Raw genomic sequence first — 15,558 nt, forward strand, 5'->3', positions numbered from 1 at the left:
CTTAGAAAATCAAGGCAAAAATTCTGAGCAATTTTTTTCTGATATTAAAGACTGGATTGTTTTGCGAAGTTTCCTAATGCAACTTCAGCTCAAGTGAAATTTGCAGCATCTGAGAAGATTATCCAAACAAAACTAATTCCTGCTAATACTAAGTATTCATAAGCTGCTCCTTCTATTTTATGGTTTAAATGTTATGTAGAATTATTTATTCATTAGTAAATAGCCTTGATGGCTTTTACTTCTTTTGTCCAATATATGCAAAAGCCACACAAAAATAACTGAAAATATACTGCAAGTGGGCAACTTCTCTTCATTTTGTGGTACAGAGCCATACTGATTTAGCTAACACTAGCATCCTATTAACACAGACATCCTATTCTCATGTTACTCCACAGTGAATATTATATGACTTTTTTTTTTTTTTAAAGTAACAACCTACCTGGAAAGTGGATGACTTTTTTGAATCCTGCCCAGAATCCAAAGAATTAATTTCTCCTTTTACCTATATATCCTGTACAGTTTGTGTGAACACCAGTAGTTTAAATTATGTCAGACATCTGTAGCTGGAATTCATAAAGCATAAAGAAAACTGTGTTATAAATCCGCTGCAACCATTCTATTGATCTTGTGATAAATGGGTATGATTTGTGCTGATGGAAATGAAACAGTAACCAATATTTTAAGATAGTAAAACAGTAGTTAAAATGTAACTTTTTTTAGGAAAAAGAGGGAGGAGGGGAAGTCTCCCCCCTTCTCCAGCAGATGTTCAGTAGAGAGGAAGAGACTGAGATAAGGAAGCTATATTTTTATATAAAGTATCTATATATCTCTCTCCATATATATGGAGATGGGAAAATTCTGGGGAAAATCCAGAAAAACTTTAATTAAAATAAATTTATTGCCCTAGTGTACCATGAAATTATTCGGATGTGCAAATATAGTATTTACTGACATAATATAAGCTTAATATGCATGTGTAACCCAAGGGGTCATTAAAAGAATGGTGAGGAAGACTCTGAGCCCTCTTCACAAACACCCCCGAAGGTGAGGAGACCCCTGGAAAGAGGATGGTGGAGCATGTGCAGTAGAGGTGGTGATGGGTGGAGATAAGGCCAGTGAAGTAAATTTTACAAATCGAAAATAGGTGGGAAGGGATGTTAACACACATGATAAGAGTCCAAATTGGTCATTTTGGCTTTGTACGGGGGACAGGAGATCAAGGTCCTGCTCCGTATCTCGTGGTAGGTACCCCGTGGTCCATTTGCTCTTGTATTATTCTTAAGAACCAATATATATTATTTACTATTTGCAAACTATTGTAACTTTTAAGCTGCTAAAATTAAAGTTGCTGCTATAATTTATTTTGTTTGGGTTTTTTTTTTTTTTTAATTGGATAATTAGGCAGCACATCCATTTATAACAATCTTTACCCACCTTTTCAGAGCATTTAATATGGTTTCTACAGTATTTGTGTTCTAGTACTTTTCAGTCCTGTAGATATTTTGGAATTAGATCTGAAATACCCATCCTGGCCCCACACCAAGGCTAACTGTGAAGTCTGTGGTGCAGCTAAAAATTAGATGTTAAGGTGTTAAAGGGGAGATAGTGGGTTTTCCAGGTGTTAATAGGTATAGTTATTAATGTGAACCCTTTAGCCACCTTAAGGAGTAAGTGAAACAATATCTATTTACATTCTTTCTGTGCTGTGTGCCAATGGAAATGTGTCTGCATTTGTCTAGAAGAGTATATAACCTGCAATTTTAGATTAAATAGATGGACTTTGTAGAATTAACCATAGTGGTCATATCTACGTCTGTCTCAGTCCAACCCTCTCTTACTATCGGTATCCCTGGCTTCACAGTCCCAGTGCTATTGCACAGTTCGAACAAGATTCTATGTGTTGGTTTGGCCAGGAAGTGATTTTTCAGCAAGTTATAACTTGACAAACCAATTTAAAAGGGATACGTCTCTGTGAACCTACAGGGTTAAATATCGGAAGATCCTGGGAAACAGCCCTTTCCCTTCCAGCCGGGGAAGCGAGTGACAAGTGGCCCATCGGGTCCGTGGAGCTGCTCAGGCCGCCCAAGCTCCACCGCCCTTCGCCGCTGGGGGAACCGGCCTGGCCTGGCCGTGCCCCGCCCCATCGGCTCCCGGCGGGGGCGGCTGCAGCTCAACATCAGCTAATGTTAAAGCACACCCCGAGCCGGCCAAGCTGGGAGAAATGTCCAGGCCCCTGCTAACACCTACAGGGCTGGTTGGGCCGGGCCTGCCCCAGTTGTCACCGAGGGGTGGAGGGGGAGGCATCCATCAGCCGACTCAACTGTTGGGGTCTCAGAGCCTCCCCATCGGCATGGCGTTGAAATCCCAGCGACTGCAGAGATCACAAGGCCAACACAGGCCCGGGCAAAAGAAAATTAACTCCTTCTTAGCACAAAATGAAACTTCCGGAGCTCTAACCCATCCCTGAGAGAGAGGAAAAGGACAAAGTGATTGAACTATAAGGAGATACAGCATGGAAAGTCCGTGAAGGGAGAGTGAAAAGACTTTTGGGAGAAGAGATTGAGGAGTTTGCCATTTTAGGCTGGACTTCTCTTTTTGAGCCATGGTAATGAAGTCTATATGTAGATTATCCCTTTAAATCATGGGGAAAATATGCATTTGAGAGAGAGTTGTTTAGATTTGTGGATTTTTAATAAAGGTATCTGTGATGGACTGAGTGAAATAGTTGTGATTCTTGTGATCCCATGAAATGCTTGAACAGAGAAATATGAGAAGCCCTTCTGCACCAGTGAAAAAGTGAGAAGATCTCTGTTCCCTGAGATGAAGAATCCTTTGCCTTTGGAGTCGTTCATCTTTAAAAAGTGACATCCCAGTATGCATGAGTCACATAACCCATATGCTTTCCCCAGTTGGGAAAGCTGCTAATGGGAGGGATTTCACAGAAGCAGGTTTTTCCCTGGGCGACTGTTTTTGTGATAATTAAAACCCCCAAGAGAACTGTTCTAGGTTGTCAGTGGGGGAAATTCCATGGTAAACTAAGAGAGACTCCTCTCCCTAAAGAACTGATGAAAGATTATTTTTAAATAGTGAAACTGATTGAAAATCACAGGTTTTGCGTCTTTATGTTGTTTGTGGGAAAGTAAACACTTTGTGGGGGGGAGGAAGAGTGTTTTGAAAGTTTCATTTTAATTTTAATTTTCTTCTTTTAGTGTGTGTTGATAAATTTAACTTTGTACCTTTAAGGTGGGCCTGCTTGCTTTTCTCCTAATCCTATCTCACAGCAGAAAAGACACTTAAACCACTACACTAAATTTGGCAACAGAGACAAGCGAATGTGAAACCACTAACTCCATTACACTGATTACTTGTTATTCCCTACTGATGCTTTCTTCCTAGTTCTGCACAGGCACCTTGGTCTTGACCCAAAGTGAGAGTTTGTCTTCCTAGTGGGATCCCAGAGGACTTTCTGTTAAGCTATTTAAAGACTGACCATCAGTAGGCCTTGCTATCCCAATTTTTAATTAAATCTTTTGGTTAAACCAAGCTTTATCATGTAGGGACTAATACAACAGAAAAACAGTTTGAGAAATATTTGCTAGATTTAAACACCCATAATACAACCCCATCTGTGACAAAAGAGTACTATAACAGACCCATTACTTTATTCCTAAAAACTTCAATTTTCCCCTTTTTTTCTGAAGCCATTGATCTATCATTTTACTTTTTGCATTATGTGGATTTTTAACATTTATTTTAACAAATACCACTTTTCTTAGCATGGAAAGTTTTTCATTTTAAAACAACTAAAAATTTTAGCAAGTATAGTTTTAAAATATAAGCTTTAGTTCTATAGGCTGAAGTTTGTGGAAAGAAAGGCTGGCAGTAGGAAAAAGAAATTCAATGTTGGTGAGCAGCCTTTGATAACAGATCTCCTTGGGGACAGCATAATATTAGAGATCCAATATCTAATTATGTTTCAGTTATCTTCATGCCTATTTGTCATATTACTACTTCTGATACTGTCAAAAACCACTGGAAAAGGAAGATAAGGCAGATTTTTCCTGAGTTTGGCATGCTGAGCAAAGATATTAGCATAAGCAATAAAATGCCTCAAGAGACAGGTTGCAGACACCGAGAGACCTCTGGTTCCCTCCTCTCTTGGAACCGTAAACCTGGCATTCAGTACTAAGATCTCCTTCTCTGTGTAACTTTTCCTTTTCCTCTTTTACTTTCCCTCTCTCATTCCTGGTTTCTGTTGTTAAGTTTCACAAGCCCTGAATCTGACAACACCACACTAATTAAGTCTGGGATGAGCTAAATGCAGTGACACAATGGACAGTTTGTAGATGGTAATTCAGGTTATTACTTCTGTCACTGATGAGTACAGGGGTTTCAAACTCCTTTTCAGAGGGATTTTGAAGTTGGGATATTTTAGTTCACAAATAGAATGGAGTAGGACTGCAAGTATTGTCGGTTAACAAAACTCAGGTGAAGGGCAATAGGAATTTCAGACAGTGACAGCATCTTAGAACTGAGTGACCAAATGTTAGTTGTTCTTTTCTGACTTGTTCTGAAACCATATTAAACCACATACTACTTTCAAGTTAATCAGTGGAGGTGGAAGCACGAACCTTCTTTTGCTGAGAGAGGGGAAAAAAGCCATTGAAATGTGATATATTTAACCCTCTGCCCGCCTCCCGGGGGGCTTTGGCTGGCTCAGTCCTTGGGAGGCTTTGGAGGGAAAATATACCAGAGACAAGACAAAAGATATCAAAAGAGGCTCTCCTCCTGGGACCTTTGTCCAAGGCATTTATTCTTCAAGGAATCCAGGGGAAAAGAGACAGAACAAAGAAGAGCAGGGCATTATGTAGCCTCCTGCTCAGGAAGGAGATAGCTGGACCTCAGCCAATTAGGGAGAGAAAGGAAGGAAGGCAGGAAGGCAGGCAGGAAGGAAGGGTTAAACTATATGGTAAGAGGTTTCAGGGGGTCGGGAGGGGAAAAACCATTCCCCAGAGAAATACAACAGAAATGCAAATTCTTGTGGTACAGTTAGAGTTTTCCTTAACCTCATAACCCCTAGTCTTTTAATATAGTCACTAAACAGTCTTGAATTTATCTCATCAGTATAAAACCAAGAAAATCATTATGTGCAGCTGTACTGTTGAAGCATCACAATGCAATTATTTCATTGCACAGAGCAGATGCATGCTGCTGGCATGTTAGAGCCAATAGGAGCTGCATGGAATTGGTATCAGCGGGAATTCACTTTCACATACATCACTTGAGGACAGGAATGTCAAATGTGACAAGACCATCAGCACTCATAATTCATCTAATTTACTATGGCAAGGAGAATACTTGATTGTGTCTGAAAGTCAACAGGTCAGGGGCTACATGTGGCAGCTCATGCTGTTCCCAGCAGTGCAGTGCTCTTACTAAGAATTTAATCTTGTATTCTACGTTCAGTTCCTATGGTTTATCTCCTTCTTCTCATTTTCTTTCACTTTCATTTAAAAATATAATGCTCCATTTCAGCAAAATTAACTGCAATTTCATGGATCACTACAGCATGAATAAGTTGTATACATAATCCATCTATTTGTTCCCCAGAATGCAAATTGACTTGATAAGCAATTCCATGTCCTACGTAAATAACCCTACTTCTAATTGGGAGTGCTGTATTTTCAGCACGGATGGGGAAGGGAAAAGACGAGGGGCTTTGACTTTATGATAGTTGTTTCAGTGTATTTTGTTTATATTTTTAAAAATCTCTCATATAAAAAATATAGCCAACAGCTGCCTTGATTTCTTTTTTAACAAAAGCTCTGGTGATCTACTGATGCTTCATTCTCCCCTTTCCTTAAAGAAAAGTTTTCTTTAGAAAAAGTTTTCAAAATCTGGTTCTGATATAATATGCCAGATGGCAATATCTAAAATGCACAATTCCTCTAGCTGGTAGATACCAATTACCATAGGATTTTTGTATACAAAAATAGAAATAGAATAGAGGACAGAACATGACTTTTCTTCTTCCAGCAGTGTGTCAGTAATGGGTAAGAAGAAACACTCTACACTAGGATAAACAATAGGAAGTTTACTTTCCATAGCCCCTTTTAGGTTCAGATTCTCTGTGGGGTTTTCCAGCAGCTGGAATAATTTGTATGAACTGGATACCTAATTTTGTAGTGTGAATAGTTTTCTACTATTAATTGATTGGTATTTCCATTTCTTTTCTCTATAAAGATATTAGTAATTATCAAAAACTTCTTTCAGGTTCTGAGTTAAAATCAATCTCTCGATATTATATTGAAAATAAAAACAACAGCTTTTATATGTTCTTACAGATTTCCTCAGCTACCAAGTTTCTCAATCAATTTTTTTCATTATCAAGCAGAAGTTACTTAAATATCAATGGTAAAGATATTTGGGTGGTAAACACTAAGTATTGTCTTTAACTGTAAACTTCATTGGACTACCAACTTGAAGTCCATTAAGTTAGCATAACCTAACTCTTCCCGGAGAAACATACTTATCAAAATTACCAGTCAGAGTTTTTAAACAAAAAGAAGGAAGTGTTCTTACATACCATGCATTAAGTAAATTGCCACATTTATTGCCATGGAATGTAATGAAGGACAAAAACATAGACAAACTTACAGAAAATAAATGGCTTTTTAAAATAATTGTTCAGATACAATCTCTGGCTCAACAAGTTAAGTCAGACTTGTTGCAGTGAAGAATTCCTGGAAGGAATATCAAGAAGGCTTGCTATGTTTCCTTTCTTCCTGCCCATTTTCTGTAAATAGATCATATTGGCAGTTCCAGCTAGAAGACACTGTGCCAAGTGGGCCTTTTGCCTGACTCTGTACACTAATGTAGTGCTCTTTTGTGCATTATGGCATCTTCAGTATGATTCCTTTGCAAAATCACATGTGCTTCAAAACAGCCTTGTTTCTACCTGTGGCATCTGTCAGAACTGCAGAATGAGCAAGCTTGCTGGTTGAAGTGCTTCAGCACTTGCTTCCCAGCTGACAGACACCAGGGGTGCCGATTAGTAAATTAACTGGGCTCTCATTGCATGAGCAGTACTCATATAACTAGGAATTTCTGTACAAAAATTCCTTCTAACTGCCTTTGGTCCAACTCCCTTCATTAATCTAGGAAAATACAGCTATGGGAGAGTAATATAAAGACCAATCTATTTTAATATGTGCTCTACAGTCAGAAAATATTTGTTTGTCTTGCTTATTTTGAAGTCACTAATTTTCAGAAATGCCAAATGGATGCTAATTTCTTTTCAATTTTCAGCTTTTCATCTCATCTGCTTTTATATTCCAAAGTACTTCCATCTATATGTAAACCTAAAACCGACAGTGGTGCCATTTTTCCTAAGTTCTTACTTGTAAAGGTGTTGGTATTTTTAGGTATTTTTTTCTGAGAATAACATGGAAAAGTTGTTTATTCTTACAGTTTTTCTGATATTCAGCTGTGATTACTTGCTAATTTTTCCCTGAGCAATTAGTTTAAATAATCAACTCCAAACTTAATAATTTTAATTGACAAGCCTTCTCAAGTCATCCTTGATTCCTTTCATTGTTATCCATACATTGAAAATTTTGCGGTGTCTCAGTGTTGAAGAAGTCCTGTTTATATTGGTGTCTGACTTTTTCTGATGTGTTATTTATAAAATAGTTCAACCATATAAGGCACTTGAACACAAACCTCCAGGTCTTTCTGCAGCCATTTGTCCAGTGGCATAACTGTGTCCATAAATCCAGAAGGAGAAACTGCACTATCTGTTAGTTCAGTGATCTCCCACATTAATGAACTTAGGAGGCCCCAAGAATTGTTAGTGGCTGCTTTTCTCTTTATTATTATTATTATTATTATTATTATAAAGGTTTTTGCACTTTTTCTAGTTATTTTCTAGTTATATCTAGTTTTAGTCAATAAGCGGTGCCAGACACTTCTCATGGTGCTTATTTTATTTTCCAAATCACAGAACTCAACGCATATCTGCAAATGTAACAACTCAAATTAGGAACTAGGGCTTCTCTCCCAAAAAAGGTGGCAGGATGAATAGTCCAGCCAAAGTGCATCTACACCAATGCACACAACATGGGGAATAAACAGCAGGAGCTGAAAGTCATTGAGTAAGTGGAAGACTGTGACATAGTTGCCATCACAGAAACACGGCGGGATGACTTGCACAACTGGAATGCTGCAAGAGTCTGTAAACTTCAGGAGGGACAGGTGAGGAAGGAGAGGCAGTGGGGGAACCCTGTGTTTTGACTGTCTACAGTTTAACAGTGATGATGATAGGGTTGAGTGGTTATGGGTAGGAACTGGGGAAAGGCCAACAAGATGGGAGTCCATTACAGACCACCCAACCAGGGTGAAGAGGCAGACAAAATATTCCATAGGCAGATGGGATAAATCTTGTAATTGTTCACCCTTTTTCTTGTGGGAGACTTCGATTTACCAAGTGTCTGCTGTAAATACAACATAGCAGAGAGGAAACAGTCCAGGAGGTTCCTGGAGTGTGTGGAAGATAACTCCTGAGACAGCTGGTGAGGGAGACAGCTAGGGAAGGCATCCACTGGATCTGGTGTTTGTGAACAGAGGACAGGTGGCTAATGTGATGGTTAGAAGCCATCTTGGACACAGCAATCATGAAATTATATGAGTTTTCAGAGTCCCTTGGGAGGCCGGTCTGAAGGAAAGAGTCCAGGAAGGCTGGACATTCTTCAGGAAAGAAACCTTGAAGGTGCAGGAGCAAGCTGTCTCCATATGCTGAAAGATGAGCCAAATCTTTCAAGGAGGAAAGATTGGTCAGGCTGAACAGAGAGCTTTGACTGGAATTCAAGAAAAAAAGGAGAGTTTATGATCCATAGAAGAAGGGGCAGTAAACTCAGGAGGATTTCAAGGATGTTGTGAGATTATGCACAAAGAAAATTAGAAGGACCAAAGACCAACTAGAACTTTGTGGAGTCCTCCCGTTTTGAGGAGGCTGAAATCTGATCTTACTCTCCTTGTGTTATCTCTTCCCTCGACCCAAACCCCAAGACTCCTGCCCTGCAATACCTGATAAAACCCCATAACCCTGCCCCTGCAGGCTCTCTTTGTCTTATCCCCGCTCCCCGGCTCAGGGGGAGATAAAAATCCCAGGGGATTCTCACACTTAACAAAACAGAGACTTGCTCTCATCCTTTAATAACAAGACCAGCTCTTTGGGGAGTACTCATACCCCTGAGCTGGAAGACAGGACAGAGAGCAGAATGAAGATCCTGCTTTATCATTTAAGTAAATGATAAAGATATCGTTTACTTAAAATTCTGAGAAAGAAGTAGAGGCAGAAATAATTTCATCCTCCATTTCTCATCTGGAAGGAAGCCAAAATCAGGATTCCATGGTAGCAAAATTAATGAACAGGAGAAGTGGATATTTTTTTCTGCAATAACCTTTTGGTCCCATTCAATTGTCTTTAACCAAAAATGAAGCAACCATAACACACTCAAGGAGAACGCATAGAGACTATGTCTAGCCTCTCCTTTTGGCAAGACTATGTTTTGATACCAAAGTAGAAGGAATGTGACTTGGTTCTACTCTATAATGCATGCCATAATAATTAAGTGCTTTGGTATTTACAGGTTAAAAACACAATGTTCAGGTCTTTCACTATGAGAAGTCAATTAAAAGCATGGAGAGCACCAGCAAGTGAAAGAAGAAACAGATAATTTTAGTGCGCAGTAAGTTTGTTTAAACACAGCCTAACACCTTTAACTGTTTAACCACTGCTTCAGTTGGCTTATGGTGCTAATGTAGTTAGCATTTTGATCACACCTATAACAAGATCCAAATGTCAGAGTCAATGAAAGTTACATTACAGCAAAAGAACAATTTCTGCAACTAGTGAGAAGGGAAGGAAATGTCTCATGTCAGTCTAGTGCAAACCTTCTATTTATGGAATTATTGAAGGGCTCTAAAAAAGAGCACAGAGGTGAAGGAATTAAAACAAGAGCTTCCATTTGTCATTGAATTGCTCTGCTAAATGGTAACACCAGTTATTCCAGACCAATTGGCTTGGATCCATCAGCTTTCCCAGCTCATATACTCAATAGGAGACGCATTTTAGTCAATACAGCAGTAGCATAAAAAGAGAATGCAGCCTCCAAATTATTTAAATTATGCTTGTGAATTGTTATTTCACACCTTTATGAGATGTTCCTGTTCCCATCCTTTCCTTCTATTGGTTAGCATAAGGCTGGGTAGATTTCTGTGCAATTCCCAGCTGAGTCACCAGAGAGGGTCCATTTTCATCAGGTATCAATTTGATTTCAAGCCCTGACAAACACTCAGCCTCAAGAAGGAAGAAAATATGTGATATACTTTATAAATACAAAAAGTAAAAATATTAAAACTCCTAATAAATTTTGTTTTCCATGTGAGTCCCCTTCCCACAGTCCTCCTTATGAACATGTTTCTCCTGTGTGCTACCTACCACAGTCCAGATTGAAGGATATTTTAAATGCAAGGATTGGAATGAATTTCAAGCAAAAGATCAAAATGGTGTCTTTTCAGTTTTCTAAAGAATAGATGTAATTAAATTTTTTATCAAACTACACACATTTTCAAATTACTTAAATGGGAAATATGCTGATTTAAGTAAGTTTTCGCAGGGAGAGAAAGTTGCAAACACTTGGAACAGAGAGAAAGTGGGATGTTTATGAGGAAGGTGCTGTATGCTTTACAACTCCCTGTGTTTTTTCTTGTTTGCACTTCAAATGTCCATTTTTTATCTGTCAATCTCCTGCTGAGAGAATCTGATTTTATCATATGCTTCAATGAAGCTATTAAAAAACTTCAATCATTAAATTCCTCTTTCCCTTTGTACGTTTCTCTCCCCCTCTCTCTCTCTGTCAGAGTGGCACTGTGACATTGGTTATATGGCAGGATACATTGATTTGATTTGCTTTACAAGTTGATTAGCTAATCCTCTTGCAGTCAAGTCTTGCTTTACAAAAACCTTGGTCCCCATGTTTTCCTTAGCTGGCTCCACAGATGGTTTGATTCTTGTAGGTCTAGGATTTTGCTGTGTATGCCACACTTCCTTCTGTTTCTTTGTTTTTAGTAAATGGTGAAAACTTCAAGAGTGACAGTTTGAAAGTTTATACACATACAAAAGGAATAACATGAACAATGCCAGCATACTCTTCTTCCTCACTTCAAGATCTCAGGAATATTTCAGAGGTGTAAAAAGAATGTACTAGCTGATATAACATTACAATATCAGTGTTTTGGTGGCAATATATCAAAATAGTTGAATCATAATTAAAAGAAGTTATTAGCCTAAAGGATCTTCTTCTGAAAATTAAAAAAAAAACCAACAACCAAAACCAAACACAAGCCAACAAACAAACAAAAAAAACCCTACCCTGAAATATAAAATTCAGTAGATGTCTGCATTTAAGTAATATTCAAATTAAGCCATTGAGACTATAAAAGACTGAAGCCTGAATATAGTAATGCATTAACTTCCAGTGTTTTGCTTTTGTTTGTCAGTTAATGTAAGACACACCATGCCATGTAAATGAAGCTGAACACTGTATAGGTCTTACTGCTAGTAGAAGTGCATTTGATTGTTGCATTCTGTGCCTCTGTTCTTGAGCTAGCTCCATGGAACTAATGCTACAATGGTGCATATGTAACTGATTTTTACTTTGGTAAGATTGACATCTCTAATACAAAACGAAAAATTTTTTTGGCTGAACAGCTAAGAGTATTTTATCTTAAGCCAAATAGAAAGCTGTGCTTTGCCCAAAAGCATTTTTTATTGTTTTATGTGTTTTTACCTTTTTATTCAAATCAAAGTAAATTGTGAGTTAGAGAGCTGGTTTCAACAGGAAAAACAGAACATAGCTTATCCAAAGTACTTAAACTATTAAAAATGGCAAGAGTAATTTAACAGCAATTACAAAACACCTTAATTGATCTCTGTAACTTTTTGAAAATTTTGAAGATATAATTAAGAATACTTTTTACAATACTAAATAGTTCAATACAATCAATAAAAATTTGCCCATCTCAGTTCTTAACATCTATGCTCTTTTGAAGAACACAAATGGAACCTCAGCAACCTGACTTCTACAAAGTCAACAGTAATTAGGAGTTAAAGTTTTTGGGTTTTTTTGTACTGCTTTTGAGCAATAGCCTGGAAAAAGCACAGACCATTTGGCCAGGCTCTGAACCATATCCAAGGAAATGGTACAAAGAAAAGTGGCTTCAGCAACTTAAAGCCACGTATCAATTTGAGGCATGTGGATCTCACTGGCTCAGGAACTTGTTAATTTATGAATCTATTTCAGCTGCAGCAAATGGCCCTTTCACAGCTAATAGCTACCCAGCAGAATTTAGATGATGTTTTTACAATTTTAAGAGGTCCTAGACTGGTGGCTGCAGCGGGAAATTTCACTTGATGTCAACTCCTTTTTGTTTTCTCTGAAATGCCTCATATTAATCACTGCAGGCACCACACCAGGCAGGGCCAGGGCAGGGGCTGGCATTGCCTAAGGCAGATTTCTGCTCTCCAGTAGCAATCATTTTTCCAGCCACTGATAGTCCTTCTCCCTCTGGGGCCCCACTGACCCCTGGCAACCCTCAGGCTGCTTTCAAGAGGAGGGACTGGAGCTCAGACAGCAAAGAAGAAAAGATGGGAGGGAAACAGCCATTCAGAGGCCACCCCAATACACTCCTGGTAGCAACCAAACTGATGCAACAACAAAATAAGAAAATATGCCTTTTCTGTGTTCTTGTAAAAATCACATGTTTATAGCTCTTTTTCTCACAGTTTGAAGACAGCCCCCTGGTTCACACTTATTGCAGAATCTGGTAAATCCTGGTTTCTCTCTCATACCAACTTCTCTCGGCCTGTGCCTACACAGGCACAAGATGATCCTTGCACTCACCTGCATTTGCTTATGGGCATCCAAGCTTATGGGTGCACTGTGCATATACACTCATGGACTCTATCACATCACAGAGGATGTGTGGCAGGAGAGGTGTTCCATGAATTCATGTGCTGATGGTTTATGGCCACTACTGTTCCTCCATAACAGAGAAGAGGGTACATTTTAGGACACCTCTGATGGCTTGCTCTTGGGCATCACTACTAATATCTGAAGGGGCCAGTGCTTTCCAGACAGATATATTAAATAACTGAACATTAAGTAAGTTGTGAGGTGCCCCAACACAGCTGTAATGTTCAGAGAAACTGCTCTCAAGCAGTTTCCCTCACAGTAAGAGAGTAAAACCACACTAAGCTGAGCCCCATACCCAGCTCAATAAGCTGCTGTGACTGTGAGTTCCTGCACGGTTTGTGGTTTGCACTCTACCAGCTTGATTGGCTGCACTTCATGAGGAGAGGCTGAGACGCTGGGCTGAAAATTTGTGTGTCCCACGTGGCTCTGCAGACTTTGGTCCTTGCTAAGCATTTGTGCTGCAGACAGTTTTTATGAGATTCATGCCATTCCCCCACCGTTTTGTCCCATCACAGATCCCGAAAGACCAGAGTGTGACTACCTGCCACAAAGGTACAGATCTGCTGGGTGCTTGCTTCTGTTGCTGTGAAGTTTTACGAGTAGATGCACTGGCTAAATTAGCATTGCATTTTCTACAGAGTTAAACAAGTAAGGGCTTATCTGCAAGGCTTGAGATTCAGTGTGTTTTCTTTTCCACTGCAGGTGCATCAGGTTTTCCTCCTTGTCAGTGGGGGATAAAGACTGTGCTCAGGAGGAGTATATTTATAGAAACAGAGCAAAGAAAATAATGAAAGGGGATTTTGTTTTTTATTAGTTACATGCACAAAGCAAAGAAATAACCAGTTTTCCCTGAAAATTTAAGGTTTCTCTAGCAGAGATCAGACTATTGTGTCTCTGAGATACCCACTGTGATCATACTGAAAGGGGCAAGATGCCTAGAAAGAAAAATGCTTCTGGCAACTGAAAATTTGACATGGTTTGCCCTCCTTGTGCTCAAAACTTGGGCTCAGCTGCTCAAGTAAGCTGTTTTTCCTGATCTCTTATATCTTCTGGGAAATGTGGTGGTTTCTCAAGGGATCAGACATGAGTGTAATTTTTCCTCAATTGCTTTTTAATGTAGTTGTAAAGCTTTTTTGATGCATTGTAAGCGTAACTGGCAATATTGTTGAGACAGATCTTTAGATTGGAGTGCTATAGAGCTGTCTGGCAAGGTCTTGCATGTGTTTCATGTGTGTTTGTGTGCATAAAGCTCATAATACTTGTCTTGTCAGAGCAAAAGAACATCAGTCTCCAAGACATGATTTAGTAGCATCCTATCAGTCCAACATTTTTTTAGAAAAAACAATAACCTAAACTCTCTTCAGAAGCAGCAGGAGAGCCAGTCACATTTATAATTGTCCAGTGAAGAAAGGTTTAATAATAATTGAGCTTTCAGTAAATGGTCATGGCAGGAGAAACTGGGCTTTAAGATGAGAAAGAGTTGCCTACCAGTTACGTTTTGGCATGGAGGACCGTAGGTGATGCAGCCAGCAGTGTCAGTCATCCACTTGAAAGTGGAAAAGAAATTCATGTTTTAGCCTCTGCTCACAGGTTTCTGAATAGGACAAAACCTCTGGCTATCATGAGATGGCAAAATGAGTTGTGGAACAGATAGGGAGGAAACCTGTTTCCTTAGCAGTGGCTCAGTGAACAAATGCATTGCTCTTGCAGTGAAGCAATTCCCTTTACTTTCATATTTAGTGACATTTATTTCTATTTTATTCTTGCATTCAAACTTGACAATCCCACAGATAAGAGATTAGGCACAAACAAGCACTGTCATTCCCATTTTTATCAGGAAAGCAAAACAACCTGAAGATGGATGAATATGCACTGTGAAATGCACACAGCTAAATTTAGCTTAGTTTTGTTGTCAAGAGTTTGGATTTACTTTCATCTCTATCACACCCTTCTGCACATATCTCCTAAAATTGTTAAGACTGACAGATCTGCCTGGGCAAAACAGGTAACTTTGAGAAAAGCAGGGCTCTGCTGCTCAAGCAGATCTCTTACGGCTTCTTACTTTAGTTTGCATAAGGAATAGCGGGTCTGCAAGCTTGTCTGATTTCTCTAAGTTATAGCCATTACTCTAGTAAGAGACATCACTTTCCTCTTCAAACTTCATCTTCCTTTACCTGGTTACATGGAATTTTTTTTCCCTGATGATTACACTTACTCTTGCAACTATACAGCAATGCCCTCCATTTTTTTCTGATTCAAGGCCCATCAGTGCAGTTGTAATGTCCTCTGTGTGATGTTACACTTTGCTTTCTCCATCAACGTGCAGTTGACAGCAGCTCTCTTTAGCCACAAGCAATATCTGACAGTTTAGCAGGCAAGAGGTTGCTATTAAGCCACAGAGCTGGAACCACTGCCATAGGCAGTCTCTTTCAGTTTATTTTTATTATCTGATACAATGAAAATTATCTCCGATCTCTTCCCTATGTTTCTTCCCTTAACAATATTTTCACTTGAAATGCTC

General features: G+C 39.0%; 1 protein-coding gene across 1 annotated transcript in view; it reads left to right on the forward strand.

The window, feature by feature from the left end:
- The first annotated feature begins 13,481 nt into the window (after positions 1 to 13,481).
- The window catches only part of GRAP2 (GRB2 related adaptor protein 2), a 40,142-nt gene continuing 38,065 nt past the window's right edge, over positions 13,482 to 15,558 (forward strand). Inside the window, exon 1 of the mRNA XM_083860466.1 lies at positions 13,482 to 13,589. The gene's annotated coding sequence lies outside the window, so the exon portion shown is untranslated. The remainder of the gene's footprint in view (positions 13,590 to 15,558) is intronic.

The sequence above is a fragment of the Zosterops lateralis genome (genome assembly GCF_965231275.1).
Source record: "Zosterops lateralis genome assembly, chromosome: 4".
Classification (NCBI taxonomy): Eukaryota; Metazoa; Chordata; class Aves; order Passeriformes; family Zosteropidae; genus Zosterops; species Zosterops lateralis.